This window comes from Periophthalmus magnuspinnatus, chromosome 4 (genome assembly GCF_009829125.3).
Source record: "Periophthalmus magnuspinnatus isolate fPerMag1 chromosome 4, fPerMag1.2.pri, whole genome shotgun sequence".
Classification (NCBI taxonomy): Eukaryota; Metazoa; Chordata; class Actinopteri; order Gobiiformes; family Gobiidae; genus Periophthalmus; species Periophthalmus magnuspinnatus.
The window spans coordinates 31,300,433-31,325,267 of NC_047129.1; the positions used below are offsets into that span (position 1 = coordinate 31,300,433).

Genomic DNA, 24,835 nt, shown 5'->3' on the forward strand with positions numbered 1-24,835 from the left:
AAATGACTCTTGTGAGATTTAAGTCATGTTATAATACGGTTACCTCATCAAAAAACAGACCTGGAGTTGTGTTTTGTTTCATTCGCACATGTTTGAGTAACACGTCTCCAAAGCTCAAAACGCTCTGTTCCACTTTGTGATGTCATGAAGTGGTGTTTTTCAATTTTAACTGCTGCTTTTTTATCTTTTCTTCAGTAGAAATTGGCAAATCCAGAGCTGAAATGATCCAAATGATTCTAGAAACGAAGGTGCGTGGAGTTTAAAAACACAGCGGAGCACTTCCTGTATCGCCACACAATGACATCACGAGGTGGAACGGAGTTGTTGTGATGAGAGCGTCGGATAATACGGGCTCTTTAAATAGCATCTCGTAAACATGTATATTTACACATATGTGGAGCGTGTTTGTCGCATTGAAACCTCATGTACAGAAGCTACATTCAGCGCGTTTACGTAAAAAGGTCTGAAGAACGGGTCGATGCGGCTCGTAGTGGCGTTTTTATCTCGTCTTTTGTAAGAAAAATATGAAATACAAATACGTCGGGATAATAAACTTAATCAAAACACGTCTGATGGAAAGGTGTTTGTCCGTCGCGGTTTTAAAAGCTCACCTTTGAGACGTGGACTCGTTAGTTTGGTCAAAAACAAACAGCGGAGCAAAGGATCATGGTCTATGTAGTTTCTAAACGTGTGTTCGTACAGTGAGCGGGCTTGCCTCTCCACTGATCAGACTTGTAATGTGGTATAGTCGTTTGTCTTCGTGGATTTAAGATCGTTTTAGTGCAGTTTAAGTAAAGTAATAATATCGCCATGGAGACAAATGATAAAAGATGTGGATGGAGGAGTTTTGAGCAGAAAAGTTACATAGTGTAGCTTTAAGATTGAAAGATATTTGGTTTTAGTATGAAAAAGTAAAAGAAAGTGGAAGAATGTGAGGAAGTAAAAGTAGTAAAAATAAAAATTGGGCTTTACTTGAGTACATTTTACACTGGATACTTTTTACTTTTACTTCATTACGTTTGAGAGCAGTATCTGGACTACAAAGTAAAAGTATTTATACTACAGTCTGAGGGTTTATTTTTAACACGTTCATAATTTGAGCCAAACAAAAGTATAGAAAAAATAAAAACATCCAGAAAAAAGATTGATTGTCGTTTCTGTTGAACAAAATTCAGCTCAAACATTTGAAGCTTCATTAGACTCAAAATCTGCATGAAATACTTTTACTTTTTACTCTTGAAGTACATTTTTAAACAATTTAGTACTTTTACTTAAATAGATTTTTTCATGTGATACTTTTACTTGAGTATTTGTTTGCTTCAGTATCTGTACTTTTACCTTAAGGAGATTTTTTAATGTGATACTTTTACTTTTACTTGAGTATTTCCTTGCTCCGGTATCTGTACTTTTACTTAAGTAGATTTTTTTCACGTGATATTTTACTTTTACTTGGGTATCTGTCTGTTCCAGTATTTGTACTTTTAAATAGATTATATTTAATGTGATACTTTTACTTGAGTATTTGTTTGCTTCAGTATCTGTACTTTTACTTAAATAGATTTTTTTTATGTGATACTTTTACTTGAGTATTTGTTTGCTCTGGTATCTGTACTTTTACTTAAATAGATTTGTTTCATGTGATACTTTTACTTTTACTTGAGTATTTGTTTGCTCTGGTATCAGTACTTTTACTTAAGGAGATTTGTTTCATGTGATACTTTTACTTTTACTTGAGTATTTGTTTGCTCTGGTATCAGTACTTCTTCCACCACGGAGTAAAACATAAAAAACTATTGATCACACAAATAAAAAAAATAAAAACACAACTCAAATTCAAACGTTCATCCGGATTGTGCCACTTTCACGCTTCCCGCTCCGGCACTTCTCCGACTTCACACCTGAACTTTCCTGCTCCGGAGTTGTGGAAGTGTTGGGAATGACCATTGAGTGACCGGTGAGGAGGTGCTGACTCCCGTCTTTATCGGGACCGTCCTCTCCGTCATCGAGGACACGCTCCGCTGGTCCCGTCCCGACCGCTGCTCCGGATTAGTCTGGACAGATATTAAAACGCTGACCGCTCCACAGACGCGCTTTGTCCGCGGCTCCCTCCACATTCCGACCATTTAATTACCGTCTCAATTCAAACCGGACTTACATACTGGGAAGTTTAAACCTTTTCGGAAAAACTGCTGCACGTGTTGATTTGACAGATTTGTACGTCAAGGATTACTGAACCGGTTACCTTCTGGTTTTTGTGCTAAACACAAAACATAACGCAGCTGTTTTATGCGTTTTCTTATCGTCCGCACGTGAGAAAGTGCGGCGTTAGCATGCTAGTTGCGGTTAGCGTGACTGCGAAGGCAAAATTCCTGTGGAAACGTGAGAAAAGTGCTTAAAAACTCATCTCCGTGAGTCATCAGGATGTTCTGCGTGTGAAGAAGTGAAACGACGAGGGGAAGTTTACACAATTATTCGTTCGTAGAAAAATGAAAAACGAAGAAGGGAAAAGAGGGGGGAGGGAAGGAAAGAAAGGAAAAGAGGGAAAAAGGAAGAAAGGAAAGGAACGAAAAAAGGGAAGAAAGGAAAAGAAAAAAAATGAAACTGAATGTCAGAAAAAACTAGTTATAACTTCATCACTAAACTCACTCATTCATTCATTTTACCTGCGAAAATAATAAAACATTAGCTCATTGTAAGACCCCGCCCCCTCAGCCCGCCCCCCTCAGCCCGCCCCCTCAGCCCGCCCCCTCAGCCCGCCCCGACAACCCGCCCCCTCAGCCCTCCCCCCTCAGCCCGCCCCGACAACCCGCCCCCTCAGCCCTCCCCCCTCAGCCCGCCCCCCTCAGCCCGCCCCGACAACCCGCCCCCTCAGCCCTCCCCCCTCAGCCCGCCCCCCTCAGCCCGCCCCCCTCAGCCCGCCCCCCTCAGCCCGCCCCCCTCAGCCCGCCCCCGCTCTGATCGTTGTTTTATTTCTGTTTCTTGTCCTCTGTTTTGCACCTCTGTTTCTATCTCTTGGCAAGTCCTGTTATGTTTTGTACTGTGCTGTTTTTATTTTTTTCACGAATAAAAAAACAAAAAAAAAGATGTTCTGAATGAATAACGTAAGTGAGGAGTAACTTTGGACGACTGTGAACTGTTTAAAATGAACTACAGTCGTCTCTCGCTGTATCACGGTTTCACCTCTCGCGTTTTTTTGGTGCAGTTTTTCATGTTTTTTTACATCGTATGCATTGTGTCCTGCGTCCTGATTGGCTGTTGGACTGTAGACCGTTGTGTCCTGCGTCCTGATTGGCTGTTGGACTGTAGACCGTTGTGTCCTGCGTCCTGATTGGCTGTTGGACTGTAGACCGTTGTGTCCTGCGTCCTGATTGGCTGTTGGACTGTAGACCGTTGTGTCCTGCGTCCTGATTGGCTGTTGGACTGTAGACCGTTGTGTCCTGCGTCCTGATTGGCTGTTGGACTGTAGACCGTTGTGTCCTGCGTCCTGATTGGCTGTTGGACTGTAGACCGTTGTGTCCTGCGTCCTGATTGGCTGTTGGACTGTAGACCGTTGTGTCCTGCGTCCTGATTGGCTGTTGGACTGTAGACCGTTGTGTCCTGCGTCCTGATTGGCTGTTGGACTGTAGACCGTTGTGTCCTGCGTCCTGATTGGCTGTTGGACTGTAGACCGTTGTGTCCTGCGTCCTGATTGGCTGTTGGACTGTAGACCGTTGTGTCCTGCGTCCTGATTGGCTGTTGGACTGTAGACCGTTGTGTCCTGCGTCCTGATTGGCTGTTGGACTGTAGACCGTTGTGTCCTGCGTCCTGATTGGCTGTTGGACTGTAGACCGTTGTGTCCTGCGTCCTGATTGGCTGTTGGACTGTAGACCGTTGTGTCCTGCGTCCTGATTGGCTGTTGGACTGTAGACCGTTGTGTCCTGCGTCCTGATTGGCTGTTGGACTTTAATCATAGTTTGACCGGGGGTTGCGCCTTATACGTGAAATATATTGTTTTTTCTTCATTATTATGCATTTTTTGGTTATTTTTAGAACGTGACCCCTGAACGAATGAGTAGTAATTGTGTTTTTCATGCTTTAAAAACATGAAAAATACATAATTTTTTTAAGTAGAAGTGGTAGAAGTAGTAGTAAAAGTAGTAGCAATATGTAAAATAAAACAACCAGCGTAGTTTAAAATGCGTCTTATTTGTTTTTCGGTCTGGAGTCGCTGTATTTGCGCTGGTTTGTTTGAGGAGGTTGGATTCCTTCATGAAGTCAAACACAGAGGAGACAGACTCAGGGTGAAAACACTACGCACACACTGGTCTGGGGATTTCACACAAGCAGCGGTGATGAAGAAGTTCAAATGAGGCTAAGCACAAACGCTGCCAACTTCTACATCGAAATTGAAATAATTTTGAGTGATACTTGTGTTTTAGTGAATGTAAATCGACTTTTGAACATGTCAGGACACGTCATGGATGAAACAAACGACCTGACGAGACGGAAAAGGCAAAATTATGGACAGGATCATAAAAAAATAGACACAGTTTTGAGATTCGATGTAAAGAATGTGTGAGATCGACTTTAATCAGAGGAGCAGCAGCTCTACTCCGAGCTCCTCCCGTGACTGAGCAGCTCAATGTATTTATAAGACAAAGATCATGATGATACATAAGGGTAACACCGCAGATCTAAACCAGGACTAAACCAGGACTGAACCAGGACTGAACCAGGACTAAACCAGGACTAAACCAGGACTAAACCAGGACTAAACCAGGACTAAACCAGGACTAAACCAGGACTAAACCAAGACTAAACCAAGACTAAACCAAGGACTAAAGCAGGAATGAACCAGGACTGAACCAGGACTGAACCAGGACTAAAGCAGGAATGAACCAGGACTGAACCAGGACTGAACCAGGACTAAACCAGGTCTAAACCAGGATGAAACCGGGACTAAACAAGGACTAAACCAGAAATAAACCAGAAATAAACCAGGACTAAACCGGGACTAAACCAGAAATAAACCGAGACTAAACAAAGACTAAACCAGGACTGAACCAGGACTAAACCAAGGACTAAACTACAACTACAACAGGACTAAACCAGGACTAATTTAGGCCTAAACTTGGACCATAGGTGTGATTAGGACCAGAGATCTAAACCAGGACTAAACCAAGGACCATCGGTGAAAACAGAAACATCGTTTGACCAGTAAATCTAGAGCTTTGCCTTTGGACTCAGCTCCTTCTTCACCAGAACAGACAGATACAGTGACCACATCACCACAAACACCGCCCTCACACTCCACCCTCCCCTCACGCTCCACCCTCCCCTCACGCTCCACCCTCCCCTCACTCCTCCACTCTGGGCAGGGACTCTCCACCATTTCCCCATTTTTTTCCACTGATAACTGATGTAAAAGTATAATAAATATTGACCACAGGTACTATCTCAGCAAACGAAGTAGAAAAACATGAAACTCTGCCATTTTAACATGATTGGACAGTTTATCTCCATTAAGTCGTTTAAACTAGCTTACATTTGGGCGATTTCTACCCTTATGATTACCCCTAATGGTCAGTCACTCATTTTGTCAAACCCTGTGTAATTCCAGAAACATTCCCGCTCTGATCCCGCACGAAAACCATTTAAACCGACCCAGCCCCTGTCGTCTTAACCTCACTCTTCATAACGCGCACGTCTGAAGTCTGAGGAGTCTCTTTAAAATGTGTGAAAAGCACAGAATCCCGCGTTTCATAATGTTATCGCGGGATTTATGAGAGATCTGAGGCGCGTATCAGATTACAGATTACAGATGAGCATCGCCAAACTCGCTCAGACGACGGTTTCAAATGTCAAGAGGGATTAGCTCAACAGATACTCGAGCTGCGTGGGGTTTCAGAGCGGAGAAGTACTCGGATTTGTTAAGTAAAAGTACAAATACAGACGTAAAACAGGGTCCGGGACTTACTTACTGTGGTACTTTTGCTTCTCAGTACGTCATATGTGTAATTTCTTTAATATTGTGTATTAAATCTTTATTCTAACTGCAGTAACACCACTACTACACCATTTACTACACCATTTACTACACCGCTCAATAAATACTACTGTATCTAACACTATAATTAACCATTCGCTTAATACGACATATTACTGTAAGTACCAGTACTAGTACCAATAAATATTAGTGTAAGTAGCACTTCTTGTACCACAAAAGTACTGCTATTAGTCATACTGTATAAGTCACAGCCAAAGTACAGGTAAGTATCAGTATATTAGCAAAAGTATCACCACAAGTACTACAGGAACTACTACAGTAATTACCAGTCAAGTATCTGTTAACTACCACTTTAAGTACAAAGTAAGTCCTGGACCATATTTTTAAGTGCTACGGTAAAAAGTTACGTAAAAGTAAAAGTATCACATGAAAAACTCTACTTATGTAAAAGTATTAAAGTACCTGTTTAAAAATGTACGTTAAGAGTAAAAAGTACAAGTGTTGTTCGTTTGTTAAAGTGTAAATGTAGTGATATTGATTCAAAATGATAAATATTTTAGTCGCAGTAACAATACGAATCCATTTCTTAAGTTTTCTCGTTAGTTTTGTGTATTTATTTGTGTTTTTTGTTTCAAAGCTGAAGCCTGAACTGTTTCCATGAACATAGTAAAAATAACTCCTCAAATCATATGAAAAGTACTTTTTACTTTTCAGTCTTGTTCAAAAACGTAGTGGAGTAGAAAGTACAGATACTGCTCTCAAATGTAGTGAAGTAAAAGTAAAAAGTATCCACTGTAAATGTACTTAAGTACAGATACCTCAAAATTCTGCTTAAGTACAGGACTTCACTATTTGTACTTTGTTCCTTCCACCAGTACATCCCAGAATAGAAACTTTTACCAAGAAAAATGTAAAAACATCAGCGACACTGAGACATTTTTGAGCCCGTTTAGACGTTAATTTAAGTCGCAAAACAATTAAAAAATCTGTCCAAATGCGTGTCGTTCCCGCTGTCCGTCGCAGGGATGTCGGACATGTTTGATATTTGCGGTGAGTCGTGGGGTCCGAGCGCTCCAGGTCCAGTGAACGCGTCTGTGAGGGGCTCCGGGGCCCGAGGTCGACTGCACCCGTCACACACCCCCCCTGAACAAACCACCAAAACCACAAACAACTCAAAGGGTTTTTCTGACAAAGTTTCACGCAAAGCTAAAGTTAGCACTGCCAGTGGTTTGCTAACATGTCCCTGTGATGTTTTGGGAGTTTAAAGACACAAAAAATACTCAGCGTTTCGGCCCATCTGGTATGTTTTTAATGAAGAAATGTGGTTTAAAGTGCAGTCATGTCCACTAAAACTAGGTTCAATGTGGATTTTTTTTGGGCCAATAACTGATATTTGCTCATATTTCTCTATTGTTTCTGTGTTATAATGTCATTTCCTTGTCAAAACGTACCCGAAGTTGTGTTTTTGACCTTTAAATTAGAGTAAACCTCCCAAATTAATGCACATTTTTGTAAAAAATAATAAGAAAATGTAGTTATAATTTCAGATTTTGTAAAAACACAGCCATATTTTTTAGACTAATTGTTCTTTTTTCATTGTAACTCACAAATCTGTTGGACAAAAATTAAAATCTGACGAACTGGCAGAGCAGAGCGGCACCAAATATCGTCGAAACGCTTGATACTGGAGCGATATCTGCGTAAACCGTCTCCACGTTCACCGCAGAGACATCACAGGACACGTGTTTACATCCCGTCTCCGCTCTGGACCACTTCAACGCTCAAAGACCCTCTCCCGTGTTTCTGGAAGGGATGAGATGGACCGGGCGGCCGCAGACTCGGGCCTTTGTTTGGGATTACCGCGGCTTAGCGCCCCCCTGACAAAGCGGAGGGGAGCGGCTCATCTCGAGGACGCTAATCGAGAGTGAGCTACAGTCAGACGTCACACGAACCCGCGCCGCAAACACACGAGATAGAGCCGTGACGCCGCGGAGGAGACGTTTAGCGGAGTGGTTAGCATCGTACGAGATCGGAGTGGGATCGAATGAACAAGCGACGATATAAATACGAGTTAAACAAAGTGCATTTAATCGAAGAAACTGAAATTTATCGACTTGTGTGAAGCTAAATATTCGATTTCTCTCCAGTTCCAGAAGTAAATTTCTCTCATTCATTTTTCCCATAGACTTCCTGAAAAAAAAAAAGCTTGCTCAGGCATAATCAGCTATGTGGTAACAAATGAGCACAAGAGCTGTAATTTTATTTAAAATCTGTCTCTAAAACCTTATAAACTACATTATTAAAGGTGCTATATTACACAAAATGGAGCTTTAGACGTGTTAAAATGCTGTTAACTTCTCAAAAAACAGACCTGGAGTTGTGTTTTGTTTCATTCACACATGTTTGGGTCACACTTTATTACATCTTCAAAGCTCAAAACGCTACGTTCCACCTTGTGATGTCATGAAGTGGTAGTTTACAAGTGAACAGCTCAGTTTTAACTTTTGTTCATTAGAAATTGGCAAATTCACAGTTGAAATGATCCAAATGATTCACATTGAGAGGACGTACAGACACATTTTTCCAGGTGTGGCGATGTTTTATCTCCTATTTCACAGATTTGCAGTGTTGTCGTTATGATTCTGTTTGCAGCGTCTCAAACTGCTGCAGGTCACATCCATGGGACGTATTATTATTATTATTATTATTATTATTATTATGAAAGGAGAAAAGTTCCGGCCTGTGACTTTACTCTGACCGTAGACCAGAGGTGGAGCTGGTTTTTAATGGATTTAATGTTACAGAGCGGGTTTGTTTTTTATGGGATTTGGTGGGAAATGTTTGGGAACGACTGATTTGTGGGAATTATCATGGAGTAGTGTGCACGTGAATGAGGAGTGTGCATGTGAATGAGGAGTGTGCATGTGAATGAGGGCTGTGCACGTGAAAGATGAGCATGTGATGTGCTCTGTCGACCAATCAGGACAGTGCCCTGTGAGAGGTGAGTGTGCACGTGACAGGTGAGCGTGCACGTGAGAGGTGAGCGTGCACGTGAGAGGTGAGTGTGCACGTGACAGGTGAGTGTGTATGTGAGAGATGAGTGTGCATGTAAAAACATGAGAGTGCACGTGAAAAATCAGTGTGCATGTGAGCAATGAGCATGCACGTGAAAGATGAGCATGCACGTCAGAGGTGAGTGTGCACGTGAGAGGTGAGTGTGCACGCGAGAGATGAACAATGAGCGCATGCACATGGAAGATAAGCGTGCATGTGAAAGACGAGCATGCACGTGAATCATGAGCGTGCACGTGAGAGATGAGTGTGCATGTGAACAATAAGCATGCACGTGAGAGATGAATGTGCACGTAAAAGATAAGCATGCACGTGAGAGATGAATGTGCACGTAAAAGATAAGCATGCACGTGAAAGTTAAGTGTGCGTGGAAAAGACGAGTCTGTACGTGAAAGATGAGTGTGCACGTGAACAATGAGCATGCACGTGAGAGGTGAGTGTGCACGAGAGAGATGAGTGTGCATGTGAACAATGAGCGTGCACGTCAGAGGTGAGCGCGCATGTGAAAGTTGAGCATATAAGGCGCTCTGTGGACATCCCGGGACATTCGCTAGTGCACGCTCGTCTCTCACGTGCACTCTCATCTTTCACGTGCACATGAGAGATGAGCGCGCACGTGAAGGATGAGTGTGCATGTGAGAGAGATGAGCGTGCACGTAAGAGACGGGCATGTGAGCGCTCTGTGGACATACCAGGACATTCCCCTGGCTCTGCTCTGACACATGGAGATTTGCCCGAGTCTGTTCCAACCAGGACAAAGCCTCTGGTGCAGCCGAGCGAGTGGGCCAAAAGTGGGCCAAGAACAGGCCAAGAACGGGCCAAAAGTGGGCCAAGAGCGGGCCAAGAACAGGCCAAGAACGGGCCAAAAGTGGGCCAAGAGTGGGCCAAGAACAGGCCAAGAACGGGCCAAGGGTGGGACAGAGGAGGCGCTGGAATTTACATGTGACAATTTAAATGAGAAATTAAATCACAATAAAAACAAGAAAATTAAAGTGTTGCTCAACTGAATAAATACAAAAAAAATTAATAAAAATAAATAAAAATAAGCAAAAAAATCTGTTTCTTCCAATGGCCAATAAAACATTTACAGATCCAGACTCCAGACACTGTTTTATTTGTACTGATCGATCATTTTTCTGGTAAACCTGGGACCTTAATCTCGTCAACACTAAAAAGTTTATGGCAACGCAGTAACATCTCCATGGAGACAAGAAGGTGACATACCATCTATCGGAAAATGTTACCCAGCGTGCCTTTAAGCGCCTTTAAGTTGTTGCCAGGTCACATTTTCCCCCACAGATCTGCTCTACTGCCCCTAGTGGGACAATCCCAGGCAAAACAACAACATCGCCACGGAGACAAGAAGGTGACGAACCATCTACAAGAAAAATGACCTCGTCTACGGAGCAGTTGTTTTGTATTTATTTATTGCAAAGTTGATTTTTTTCCCTTCATAGATTCCCCATAGACCAGGGGCGTCTAAACTTTTTGCAAATGTCTGGGGGCCTGATCATTCTTTGAACCATTTTTAATTTTTTTTTTTTTACTTTTTATTGCAAATGGCTTTCACCTTTCAAAAACAAAACAAATGTAAAAAAAAAAAAAAAGTAAATATTTAAACTGTGGGTTTGATCATCACAATATTAATTAATGAATTCACTGAGATTTTAGAATTTATTACCTCAGAAGTTGAACAAATAACTTTAACTCTAATGTGACGTCAAACCAAACAAACGCAGCATTTTCTTAGCGAAGGTTCAAATTTCTTTAAACTCGTCTTTATCCAGTTGGCGATAAAAGTCAGCGAGTTTGAACATGTGTATTTTACGTTGGTCAACAGTTATAATTATTTTTATTCCAGAGGCTGCGGGGCCAGTAGAAATGTGTACACGGGCCGCAATTGGCCCCGGGGCTGGACTTTGGGTGTGCCCGCCACAGAACCACCCGACTCCCCCTGCTGGACACAATCAGAATCAGTTTTATTGCGTTAGTAGAAAAGTGCAACGTAAAGTCCTCAGTATCTATACTTTTATTTAAGTATCTAAAATCAAGTATTTAAACATCTTTAAAACACATATACCAGATACTTTTATTTTCTACTCTTTAAGTACATTTTAAACAGTACTTTTCATGTGATACTTTTATTTTACTTGAGTATTTTTGCCACAGTATCTGTACTTTTACTTAAGTATCAAAAATCAAGTATTTAAACATCTTTAAAACACACATATACTGAATACTTTTACTTTCTACTCTTTAAATACATTTTTAAACAGTACTTTTCATGTTATACGTTTACTTTTACTTGAGTATTTTTGCCTCAGTATCTGTACTTTTACTTAAAGTATCTAAAATCAAGTACTTAAACATCTTTGAAGGACACATATACTGAATACTTTTACTTTTTACTCATTAAATACATTTTTAAACAGTACTTTTCATGTTATACGTTTACTTTTACTTGAGTATTTTTGCCCCAGTATCTGTACTTTTACTTAAAGTATCTAAAATCAAGTATTTAAACATCTTTGAAGGACACATATACCGAATACTTTTACTTTTTACTCATTAAATACATTTTTAAACAGTACTTTTCATGTGATACTTTTATTTTACTTGAGTATTTTTGCCACAGTATCTGTACTTTTATACTTTGGGTATGCCCGCCACAGAACCACCCGACTCCCCCTGCTGGACAGAATCAGAATCAGTTTTATTGCGTTAGTAGAAAAGTGCAACGTAAAACAATTAATAAAAATAGAAAAAAAAAAAAAAAAAAGGAAGACTCTATGCAATGAGCGTTTAAAAAAAAAAAGGTATATACAAATTAAAATATATATCCTCTTGTCTCTCCTGCCCCTTTGCCCCCGTCTCTCCCTCGTTTCCCTCACTGTGGTGTGATGTTTACGGTCGGGGCTGGGAACGCCGCTCTCCTCAGTCGCTCGTCAATATTTGGCTTTGCTTTGTGCGTCTGGTTTAGTGTCTGTTTAGCAGATGTTTTACACAACGCCAGGGAATAGAACCTTCAGCCTAAACGTGTCGCTCGACGGGGCGGGTAAATCTGTCAGATGTGACGAACGAGGAAAGAAAAAACAATGAGCGGAAGATGGGATTGTGTTTCTACTGTCAGGATCTGTGGGATGTTTGCTAAAAAAGTAGTTGTGTCTTTGTCTGAAGTTGTGGTAAAAGTTTATGATTTGATGAAGTTGATCATTTTGTGCTTTGATTTAAAAAAAAGTCCTGATGTAGAAGCACAAATATGTCTGAAAACATCTTCATCTCAACAGTTGAAGCTCTGGTTTTCTGAAACTGAACTGAATATTCTGCACTTTTCTCTTTTAATGTTAATTTTATGATGATTGTTTATGTTTTAATTTGCTATATTGTGATTTTAATGTCTTTCTTATTCTGTAAAGCACTTTGAATTCATTTGTGCACCAATTGTGATATACAAATAAACCTGTCTTATGTTTTCTTCGTTGGTTCTGTTGATTAATGTTCTTCTTCTTTGGTCCTCCTGGTTAATGTTCTTCTTTGGTTCTCTTAATTAAGGTTCTTCTTCTTTGGTTCTCTTGGTTCATTTTCTTCATTTCTCTTGATTAATGTTCTTTTTCTTTGCTTTTCTTGGTCAATGTTCTTCTTCTTTGGTCCTTCTGGACAATGTTCTTCTTTGGTTCTCTTGATTAAGGTTCTTCTTTGGTCATCCTGGTTAATATTCTTCTTTTTCTTTGGTCCTCTGGGTTTGTTTTTCTTGATTAATGTTCTTTTTCTTTGGTTTTCTTGGTCAATGTTCTTCTTTTTTGCTTCTCTTGATTAATGTTCTTCGTCTTTGGTCCTCCCGGTTCATTTTCTTCTTCTTTGGTCGTCCTGGTCAGTTTTCCCGGGCTTGTGTGTGTTTACGAGCCGTGTCTGTGAAATGTGGAGCACAGTGTTTACAGCTGGAGCCACGTCTGCCCCGGGGCGGTGTGTTTGGGCCGGTCACACTCTCACTCCGGTGTGAGCTCTGCCACAAACAGCAGTTTATGAGAAAAGAACAGAACCTCCGACGAGCGACGGCAGAGAAAACGGAAAGATATGAACTTTATCTGAGCAGAAGAATGAAACTGTGGGTCATAAAACTGTAATATTTAAATGTATTAAGTAAATATTTACTGGAGTTTTTACAGATAGATGCATAAAAACTTAAATAATCTCCATAGACAAACAGGAAGGAAACAATTCACCAGAGAAGTTCCACAGTGCACCTTTAAACCACACATATACTGAATACTTTTACTTTTTACTCTTTAAGTAGATTTTAAACAGTACTTTTCATGTGATACTTTTATTTTACTTGAGTATTTTTGCCTCAGTATCTTTACTTTTACTTAAAGTATCTAAAATCAAGTACTTAAACATCTTTAAAACACAAATATACTGTATACTTTTACTTTCAACTCTTTAAATACATTTTTAAACAGTACGTTTCATGTTATACGTTTACTTTTACTTGAGTATTTTTGCCCCAGTATCTGTACTTTTACTTAAAGTATCTAAAATCGAGTACTTAAACATCTTTAAAACACAAATATACTGAATACTTTTACTTTCTACTCTTTAAGTACATTTTTAAACAGTACTTTTCATGTGATACTTTAATTTTACTTGAGTATTTTTGCCACAGTATCTGTACTTTTACTTAATCTAAAATCAAGTACTTAAACATCTTTAAAACACACATATTGAATACTTTTATTTCCTACTCTTTAAATACATTTTAACAGTACTTTTCATGTTATACGTTTACTTTTACTTGAATATTTTTGCCCCAGTATCTGTACTTTTACTTAAAGTATCTAAAATCAAGTACTTACACTGTGCATCTTTAAAACACACATATATAATATTTAATTTAGATGTGAAAGATTTATGAAGTAATAATATGACAGTTGTAGTTATGGAGATGTGTAAAAGTGACAATCGAGCCCATTAAAACAAAACGCCGCAGAAAAAAAACACATTTTCAAACTAAATTATAAAGTTTCCGCACAACATTATGTTAAAATAATGATCTGATGAGAATCTATTGTAGTTTCCAAATAAATAAACCCATAAACTGATCATTTTTATGTCATTTGAAAAGCAAATAGTCACAATAAACCTCCACGTTCCTTCTCGCCATCGTCCCTGTCGCGCTCCCCAAAGCTAACGCTAACGCACACGCTGTTGTCAGAGTAAACGCCGCTGGCATCTCGCACGTCGACTCCGCGTCGTTTCCAGGCCCTAAACGCCAGTCCGGCCGTTAAACCCGCACACGGCGCTCAGAGGAAGAGCCTCACTTAGCACGTTAGCGACACATTTTAGCCTCCGCGAAAGAACCGCCGAACACAATGCTCCGTTTGGGGTCAGGGCGCGCAAACGTTTATTAGCGACGGCGCGAAAAGATGCTGACGGTAAACAACGGCCCGTAAATGGAAACGGACTGTTTTAGACCCTGGTGGAGTATTTGTAGAGTGATTTAAACAGCGACGTAGTACAAATACAACATGTTTTGGTTGATTTAAAGGTGATATAGCCAGAGATGCTAACGATTATAGTGTTTTTACCGTTTTATGTAACATTTTAATGCTAAAGTTGGATTATTTTTTTAAAACACGTTGATGCTGCTGTCTGAAAAGTTTGACAAAGGACGTCCAAGGAGCCACACACACGCACTGGTGGAATATAACAAGTAAAAGTAGTAAAAAAAAACGAGTAAAAAGTACTATATGTAAGTACACATCGTAGGTATCTGTACGTACTTAGAAAATTTGAAACCGGAAGCCTTTTACTTTTACTTCACTACATTTGAGAGCTGTATTTGTACTTTCTACTCCACTACATTTTGAAATAGATTGAAAAGTTAAAGTATTTTTATTATAGTTTGAGAGTTTATTTTTAACACTTTTGTAGTTTGAGCAAAAACAAAAAAGACAAAAATGTTGATTTCATTGTTTCTGTTGAACAAAATCCAGCACAAATCTGAACCGAAATCACTACATTTGAAGGTTTATAAGACTCAAAATCTGCAGGAAATACTTTTAAAAATGGACTTAAAGGGTGAAAAAATGAGCAGGTACTTTAATACTTTTAATTAAGTAGATTTTTTCATGTGATGCTTTTACTTTATTAGTATTTTTTGACCCAATATCTGCAGCAAAAGACGAAATTTAACTATGTCAGATTTAAATTTCGTCTTTTGCTACAGATCAGACCTGGACGACTGACATCCCGATATCTGTACTTTTACTTAAGTAACAAAATGGAGTACTGCTTCCACCACTGCACACAAGGGATGCAGTCCTGGAGAAGATGTTCCGTAGTTTGTAGTATTTCGATAACACCATCATGAACTGTGACTAAGAACAACAAAGCAGCCAAAACATGTAAAGCAGAAAAACACATAAGAATGAACCTTTACCAAAGACAACCAATCAGAAAGCTCTATGACCTGAGAGCCAATCAGGAAGCTCTATGACCTGAGAGCCAATCAGAGAGCTCTATGACCTGAGAGCCAATCAGAAAGCTCTATGACCTGAGAGCCAATCAGAGAGCTCTATGACCTGAGAGCCAATCAGAAAGCTCTATGACCTGAGAGCCAATCAGAGAGCTCTATGACCTGAGAGCCAATCAGAGAGCTCTATGACCTGAGAGCCAATCAGAGAGCTCTATGACCTGAGAGCCAATCAGAAAGCTCTATGACCTGAGAGCCAATCAGAGAGCTCTATGACCTGAGAGCCAATCAGAGAGCTCTATGACCTGAGAGCCAATCAGAGAGCTCTGTAATCCACCTGAGAGCCAATCAGAGAGCTCTATGACCTGAGAGCCAATCAGAGAGCTCTATGACCTGAGAGCCAATCAGAGAGCTCTATGACCTGAGAGCCAATCAGAGAGCTCTATGACCTGAGAGCCAATCAGAAAGCTCTATGACCTGAGAGCCAATCAGGAAACTCTATGACCTGAGAGCCAATCAGAGAGCGCTGTAATCCACCTGAGAGCCAATCAGAGAGCTCTATGACCTGAGAGCCAATCAGAGAGCTCTGTAATCCACCTGAGAGCCAATCAGAGAGCTCTATGACCTGAGAGCCAATCAGAGAGCTCTGTAATCCACCTGAGAGCCAATCAGGTGGCGGTGTTTGCTGTGCTGCCACAAAGTAAAAGTAAAAGTAAAAGTACTACAGAATCCTGCGATTTATTGAACCATAGTTTGATAAGTTTGACAAGTTAAATGCCATACTGTGGAATATTCTCTGCAATGCAACATGTCCCTGGCCAAAAGCAGGTGCAGACCCTCCACTGTAAAAGTTACCTTGAAGTACCTTGAAGTACCTTTAAGTACCTTGAAGTACCTCGAAGTACCTTTAAATATCTTTAAGTTTACCCTCGCTCAGATTCAAGTTTTTTAGATTTTTTTGTGTGTTTTTTTTTAGAATCTTGAACAACCACCCGACACTCCTTCACTTCAAACCCCGCGCAAAACCTCCCTCTCTCTTTCTTCCTCTCTTACCCTTTCTCTCCATCACCCCCAGCCCTTTAATGCCCGAAAAACCCTCATCCCTCCATCCACCCACGCGGCCGCTAATGTAAACGAACGCCCCCGACGCTCGCCGCTAACGCGTGAGCACGCACAATGGCGCCGCATTGTACGGGCCCCGTGACACACAAACCGACCCCTCTCTCTCCTCCCTCACCCCCCTCCCCTCCTTCCTCCTCCCTCCTTCTTCTTCTCTATTGACTTCTCCGCGAAATCAATAAAAATGATCTTTGCTTCTGCATCATCTCGGGCTCTTTAGAACGCCGGCCGTACTGTACAATAGGCCGGCGGACCGCACGTAATTTGACATTGATTGGCGCCGCTTTCTCCGCCCCCTCCACCTAATTCCTCGCTCTTACGGACTCCTTAGCCCCGTAGTCATCGCCAAAAAACTAACTTCTTCGTTTTCTGAAATGCACATGCACAATACGGCCTCGGTCCTGCCCTCCGGCGCCGTCTCTACGGGCGTTCTTCGGTCCCACTGTCTCTGATGCGTTTACAGGTCAGCGTTCTTTCAGCGTCGGGTTAAATGGAGCCACTCGTAACCTGATTTTTTTTTTTTTTTCTTTTTTTTCCTTAGCTTTTCTTCGGTCCGAGTCGATATCCCACATATACTGAACTGACCGTCATAATTACACGCAGTAATGACGGGTTATTTTAGTTTTAATGGAGAGAAACTTCGGTAAAGTTTGGTCGTGATGGAGCGGCGGTGAAGTGGCGAAGATTAAAAGTGTTTTATAGAAGTGTGGACGGTGTGGACGCAGTGACCGCGGCGTTTCGTATAGGTCGGATTCGCTTAAAGACACGATATTTCGTGAAATCGAACCTCGATCCCTCGTCGAAAACTCGCCTGGAGGTTGTAGACGTCATCCATCCGTGCACGTTTGACTAATTTAGCGATCTCTCCCAGACTCTATTTGAACTCCTCCTCCTCGAATGAATGAGTTTTACTTTGGTTCTTTCCATTTTTGTTTGGAAAAAGACAAAACAAAACAGGCCTGGGAACGCCTCGGGGTCCCATCGGAGGAGCTGGAGGAGGTGTCTGGGGTGAGGGAAGGCCGGGAATCTCTGCTTAGACTGACCCCCGGCCCCGGATAAGAGGAAGAAAATGGATGGATGGGTGAAAACGAAACATTTGCTTTATTAATTGCGACCAAAAAAAGGATTGGGCTGAAGCGGCGTGTTTATGTAAGAACGTCCCGACCAACCGTCACAGAACGAAATCCATTTACGTTAATCGATATTTTAAACACGGATACATTTTTCACCCTGATCTCACATTGATGCAAGTTATTTGTGTATTTATTCATTCAGGTGCCGAGATATTACACGAAATGGAGCTTTAAGTCGTGTTTTAACGCCGTTACGTCGTCAAAAACAGACCTGGAGTTGTGTTTTGTTTCATTCTTATATTTGAGAAACTTGAAAGTGAGCTGGAAAACTGCCACTTCATGACATCACAAGGTGGAACAGAGCGTTTTGAGGCTGCGTAAATGAAACAAAACACAACTCCAGGTCCGTTTTTGACGACGTAACAGGATTATAACATGAATTAAACCTCACAAGAGTCAAGTTTATGTAATACAGGACCTTTAAATGTAAAAATTTAAGAAAAATAAATGTAATTGCAGTGGATTTAACCGACTTTAGTGCAGTGTGGAGCATTTTTTTCCTTATTTACTTTGACTGAGCCTCTATAACTTGTGGCTTTCGTGTTTATCTTGCTTAAATATTATAAATGTATGGTGTTGTTGTGTCCTTGGGCAAAGCACTTCACTCTTCTTGATTCGATTTTAGACGGAAAATCATTTTTGTGAGTCTTGTCATCCATCACGCCCCATCATGAGTGAGTGACAGGTGGATTTAACCAATCACGGTCAAGTTTGAGCTGTGAAAACTGAAAATTACAGTCATTTTTAACGTGAAATACAGTTAGTTTCATTTATGCTGCTTCTTCAAACCTCAAAACGCTCTGTTCCACCTTGTGATGTCATGAAGTGGTAGTTTTCCAGCTCAGTTTCAAGTTCCTCAAACATAAGAATGAAACAAAACACAACTCCAGGTCTGTTTTTGACGACGTAACGGCGTTAAAACACGACTTAAAGCTCCATTTCGTGTAATATCTCGGCACCTGAATGAATAAATACACAAATAACTTGATAAATCCTAAGAAACACAACATATTTATCACATTATTCCATTACATCACTTTATTATTAGTCTGTAACATCTCCAAAGCTCAAAATGCTCCTTTCCACCTTGTGATGTCATCAAGTGGTAGTGGTTTTTCCAAGTTAACAGCCACGTTTTACCTTTGGTTTAGTAGAAGTTTGACGATTCCAGAGCAGAAATGATCCAAATGATTCTAGAAACGAAGGCGCGTGGAGTTTAAAAACACAGCGGAGCACTTCCTGTATCGCCACACGATGACATCACAAGGTGGAACGGAGTGTTTTCAGTTTGAGAGAAGAACAAAAACAAAAAAAACACAACTCCAGCTCTGTTTTTGATGACGTAACGGCGTTAAAACACGACTTAAAGCTCCATTTCGTGTAATATCTCGGCACCTGAATGAACAAATACACAAACAACTTGATAAATCCTAAAAAAATTACCCAGATTTTTCCTCACGAAAATTCCCAAACGCACACTTTTGACCTCGCGACCTCCAAAACGCAACGCATTTATCACATCATTCCATTACATCACAAACATCATCACCAGATCCACCGTGTATCTTCGCGACGCCGTTTCAAAATCCTCTCGTTTCGCTTTAAATCAGATCCGTTCGTAACAAAAAAAACCCGTTTAAATCTATTCCCGTTGTCTCCGCTCGGATCACGCCGGGACCTCCGCGTATTCCCGTCGACACCTGTCACTCATCGCTCCGACTTTAAGCCTATTACTTTCAACTCTACCCATAATCCCGCTGTCATTATCTGGCACCTTTCACACAATCTCCAACCATATTTTTATTTATTTTATGGTTTTTTTTTTCTGCGCACGCTTTTTTCCGTGTTTGTTCGTAAGGTATCGTTTACAACAACCGCTCGGAAACGCGGCGTTCCGACTCGCTTTTGACGTGTTATCTGGTGTGTTTTTTTTCCCTTATCGTGTTGTAGAGCCGTGGGTGGAGGAGGAGGGCGGAGAGGGGGGGAAAGGGTGAGGAAAAGAGAGAAACGGGTGGGGGTAAAGGGTGAAAACGCGCTGACAATACGAGCTTATCGAGAGGCTTCAGACGCCGATTGTACCTGTCACTCAAACGCCGAAAAAACACCCGACCAGACGCGCTACGTTTTATTTATTTTGTTAACGTTTGGAGCGATACGCGGGTTTACAGAGGAATAGAAAAGAAACGACGCGCGCTCGGACACACCTGTAGTATTTTTGAGAGAGTTTGGAGTAACAAAAGCGGGATTAATGTTGGGAGAAGATGGAGAGAGAGAAAGAGGAGAAGGAGGAGGAGAGAGAGACAGAGAGACAGAGAGAGAGGGTTGTCAATAACAGCAACCTGGAATAAACCCGATGGAAAAAGCCTCGATAAGAAGACAAAAGACGAGTGTGATAGAGGAGAGGAGGGGAGAGAGGGATGGAGAGGGATCAATAGAAGGGAAAGAGGTGGAGGGAGAGAGGAGATCGATATCAGGAGGGGAGGAGGCGGAGCTTAAGTTTGGACAAAAGAGCAGGTGAGGAGGTGAAGAGAGGGAGGAGAGAGGGGGAGGGTGAAGAGAAGAAGGGAGGGAAGTGAGGTGAGAGAGAGAGGAGAGAAGAAGTGAGGGGAGAGAGAGAGGGAGGAGAGAGGGAGAGGGTGAAGAGAAGAAGGAAGGAAAGTGAGGTGAGAGAGAGGGAGAGAAGAAGGGAAGTGAGGTGAGAGAGAGAGGGAGGAGAGGGAGAGGGTGAAGACAAGAAGGAAAGAATGTGAGGTGAGAGCGAGAGGAGAGAAGAAGGGAAGTGAGGTGAGAGAGGGAGGAGAAAGGGAGAGGGTGAAGAGAAGATGGGAAGAAAGTGAGGTGAGAGGGAGGAGAGAGGAAAAAGAGATGGAGTGGAGTAAGGAAAGAAAGAGAGGAGGTAAGGTGAAGGGAGATATGTGGGGCGGGTGGTGAGTGAGGGAAATAGAGAAAAGGGAGAGCAGAGAGAGCGGGTGAGGAAAGAGAGACAAGAAGACAGGATGAAGGATAGGAGAGGATGGAGGGTGAAGAAAAGAAAGAAAGTGAGGTAAGAGACAGGCGAGAGAGGAAAAAGAAAGATGAGGGTGAAGAGAAGAAGGAAAGAAAGTGAGGTGAGACAGGGAAAGGGAAGAGAGACAGACAGAGGGTGAAGAGAAGAAGGGAAGTGAGATGAGAGAGGGGGGGGTGAGAGAGAGGGTGAAGTGAAGAAGGAAAGTGAGTTGAGACAGAGAAGAGAGAGAGGAAAAAGAGAGATGGAGGGTGAAAAGAAGAAGGAAAGAAAGTGAGATGAGAGAGAGGGAGGAGAGAAGAAGGCAAGTGAGCTGAGAGAGAGGGAGAGGGAGGAGAGAGAGAGAGGGAGGAGAGAGAGAGAGGGTGAAGAAGGGAAGAAAGTGAGGTGAGAGAGAGGGAAAGTGTGAAGAAAAGAAGCGAAGTGAGGTGAGAGAGAGTGGAAAAAGAGAGAGAGGAATGTAAGGACAGGAGAGATGGTGACGTGCGTGTGTGTGTGGGGGGGGAGTGGGTGAGGAAAAAGAGAGAGAGACAAGAAGACAGGATGAAGCGGAGGAGAGAGGACGTCGAGCTGAGGTGCACTGTATCGTCGGAGGAGCTTTCTCTGTGGAGTTTGCATGTTCTCCCTGTGTTTTTGGTGGGGTTCTTTCGGGTACTACTTCCACCCCGTCACCCGAAACACGCACGACACGTCAAATCCTCCGGCTGAGGTACTCCCGACCAACACGAGCTCACGATCCGGACGAGAAATCGACAGATAATAAATCTATCTCCATGGAAACGTGGGTGACGACATCGACCAGGAAGAAGAGCAAAAACAACAGATACATGCATTCTTGACTGCGACTGGGCTCGTCTCTCCGCAGATCTGACTTGTTACTCCGCCTGGTATAGCATCACTTGTAAAAACTCCCTTAAAGGCACCCAAAAAGTCCCATGGTATGCCTTTAATAAACGTTTTAAAGTCTCCATTTTACACTATTTTCTGTTATATTGTCATTTTTTCGTCACAAACAGACAAACCGGAGTTGCGTTTAGTTTCTTTCGCACATGTTTAAACATCCGAAAACGCGCCGTCCCACCTTGTGATGTCATCATGTACATACAGGAAGTGCTACAGTGTGTTTTTAAACTCCACGCACCTTCATTTCTAGAATTATTTGGATGATTTCAGCTCTGGAATCGCCAAACAAAAGCTAAAAAGTCGCTGAAAACTACCCCTTCGTGACATCACAAGGTGCAACGGAGCATTTTAAGCTTTAGAGACGTAGACAGACTAATAATAAAGAGTCACAACACAACTCCGATTTAAAGCTCTCAAGAGTCAATTTTTGCGTAAATCGGGAGAGGCTCTTTAATCTCGTTTTGTAAAAGAAGCGATGGCCTTAACGTTTATTAGTTTAAAATCGCTTCTCGAGCCGTTTATCAAATGACCAAGGACTTAAAAGCAGTTTACAAAAGATCTTAATAGAACTGCATGATTATTAAGTCCCACACACACACACACACACACACACACACCCCACACACACACACACCCCTACATGCACATACACACATAAACACACACACATGTAAAACACACAGACACAGATGCACACACACACCCCGATACACACATACACACACACCCCTACACACATGCACCGATACAGACAAACACACACAGATACACACATGCACACACACTCACACAAAGTAAAGTAACACTTTTTCCTCCGTGTCTAAACTCCACATATAAACCTCATGTTTTTCACATTATTGGTCTGGAGACGTCTCCAAACTGATTATTGACAATTTGAAACAACTGAATCTTTATTTGGTAAAACGTAACAAAACTGACAGTGCTAAAGAGAAAAGACGCGATTCATTCAGAAAAAAACAAACATTTTATTGTTACAAATTGATGAATTTCTGTAGTGTAGACGACATGACGCGTAAAACTGAGTCTTGTCGTTTTAACTCATGTTTTCTCCTCAAAAACAGACGGAGTTGTGTTTTGTTTCATTCACACATTAAGTCTGTCTGCATATTCAAACCTCAACCCGTACAGATCAGCAATTCCAGAGCTGAAATGATCCAAATGATTCTAGAAATAAAGGTGTTTGGAGTTTAAAAACACAGCGGAGCACTTCCTGTTTTACCACACGATGACATCACGAGGTGGAACAGAGTGTTTTCTCAGCCTAAATCTCCAGAGTTTGTCTGTTAAACATGTGTGAATGAAAAAAAACAACTCCAGGTCTGTTTTTGATGAGGAAACGACATTATAACAGCGTAACATGAGCCTTTTAAAAAACGAGACAGTCAGTTTAGTAAATTTGGTTTAAATTAAAGGTGTGGGTGGAGCCGGGTGGAGGTGGATGTTCTAGACCAGAGGCATCAAACTTATTTTCACCGAGGGCCACATTAACAAAATGGCCGCCATCAAGGGCCAGATGTGACTGTGCGGCAGGATAAATGTCACTAAATGTAAACAAATGTCATGTAAAATAAATGTAAATACTTTTAAACTTGTTAAATAACTGTTTCTGTGTTTATTACTTATTCAAGTTGCAAATATTACGTGTCTGTGTGACTCCGTGTAACTGTGTATTTCCTGATAAAGTGACATTTTTAAAAGTGTGTATCTGGTCAGAACCTTCAGCTCTGCTTCAAAAACAGACTTTTTTAGCCTTTTAATTATTGGACAATCTGTTGTTTTTCTTGCAGACTCACTTTTTCATACTTAGCTCCGTGTTTGGTGTCAAAATGTCGATGTAGATTGTACCGACCGCGCCTCATAACACAAAAAACATACAGATTTTCTCCTTAAAGCACAAACTTGTATTCACCTTTAGCGTCTTTCTTGAAACTGCCTTCCACGCCCACAATTTTCCTCTTCCTGAACAATTTGGGATGATTATTTGCAAATATTTCCACTTGTTGGCGAAATCTCATTAGATTATTGTCAAAACACACATTAAAGCAGCACAGACTTATTTTAAAATGACAGTCAAGCCTTAATTTAACTTCTCACGGGCCACATAAAATGACGTGGCGGGCCGCATTTGGCCCCGGGGCCTTGAGTTTGACGCGTGTTCTGGACTCTGCTCCTATAGAAGACTTCACCTTCACCTTGGCCCTGTGCTCAGAGCGAGACTCTTTGTGTGAACGCGGCACCTGGGCTTTACAAATCACACGTATGTTTATGTATCTTCGTTTTACATCTGTATCTTTCGTGTTTACATGTGTGTGTGTGTTTATGTGTGTGCATGTATAAGTGTGAGTGTGTGTGTATATGTGTGTGTGTATGTATGTATGTGGGGGTGTATATGTGTGTGTGTAGGGGTGTGTATGTGTGTGTGTGTATATATATGTGTGTGTGTATGTGCATGTAGGGGTGTGTGTGTGTGTGTGTGTGTATGTGGGTGTGTGCATCTGTGTGTGTGTATCTGTGTGTGTGTGTGTGTGAGATAAATTGTAAATGTTCATCTTGTTGTTTTCTGATGACATCATCACATTCAGACCAATCAGCTCAAAGGAACATGATTAAAACACCGACGTTTGTTTTTGTTGCTCTTGGGGCTAAACACCGACAGAAATGATCAACATTTGTGAATTTAACTTCTGCAGATTTCATGACAAATTATGAAATTATCAGAAGGAAAACATTTGAGTATGACATCATCACCTTATCGACTCAAATCCGCCCAATGTTTTTGTGACGTCATTAATAATAAAAGCCACATTTATTACCCAAATAAAACACATTACATTTTAATAAATCGATAAGAATCTTGATTTTTCTTTCCTCTCTTCTGGTCAAATCACCAGCCGCTCTCTTCGCCCCGTCACGACTTTAATCACATCGCAGCATTAACCGTCCGTCTGTTTCACGAGCGCCACACAAAACGCCGCATCACGCCGCCGAAAAACCCGCTCCGGAGCCGTCTATTCAATCTGCAGCGCGCGGCCGCTTCGCTAACGGTCTGTTTTGACACTACCCAAGGCTAACCGTCATCCCTATACGCTATTTATCATCAGACCGTCGACACGTCAGAGTGGAAC

The 24,835-nt window shown here is 41.5% G+C and overlaps 1 protein-coding gene and 1 long non-coding RNA gene across 2 annotated transcripts in view; one reads left to right on the forward strand and one right to left on the reverse strand.

Annotated features, from left to right (window-relative positions):
* LOC129456214 (uncharacterized) overlaps nt 1-24,835 on the reverse strand; it is a 508,652-nt gene that overhangs the window by 111,454 nt on the left and 372,363 nt on the right. The gene's annotated exons all lie outside the window — the stretch shown is intronic.
* The window catches only part of dnajc19 (DnaJ (Hsp40) homolog, subfamily C, member 19), a 261,149-nt gene continuing 257,957 nt past the window's right edge, over nt 21,644-24,835 (forward strand). Inside the window, exon 1 of the mRNA XM_033965771.2 lies at nt 21,644-21,653. The gene's annotated coding sequence lies outside the window, so the exon portion shown is untranslated. The remainder of the gene's footprint in view (nt 21,654-24,835) is intronic.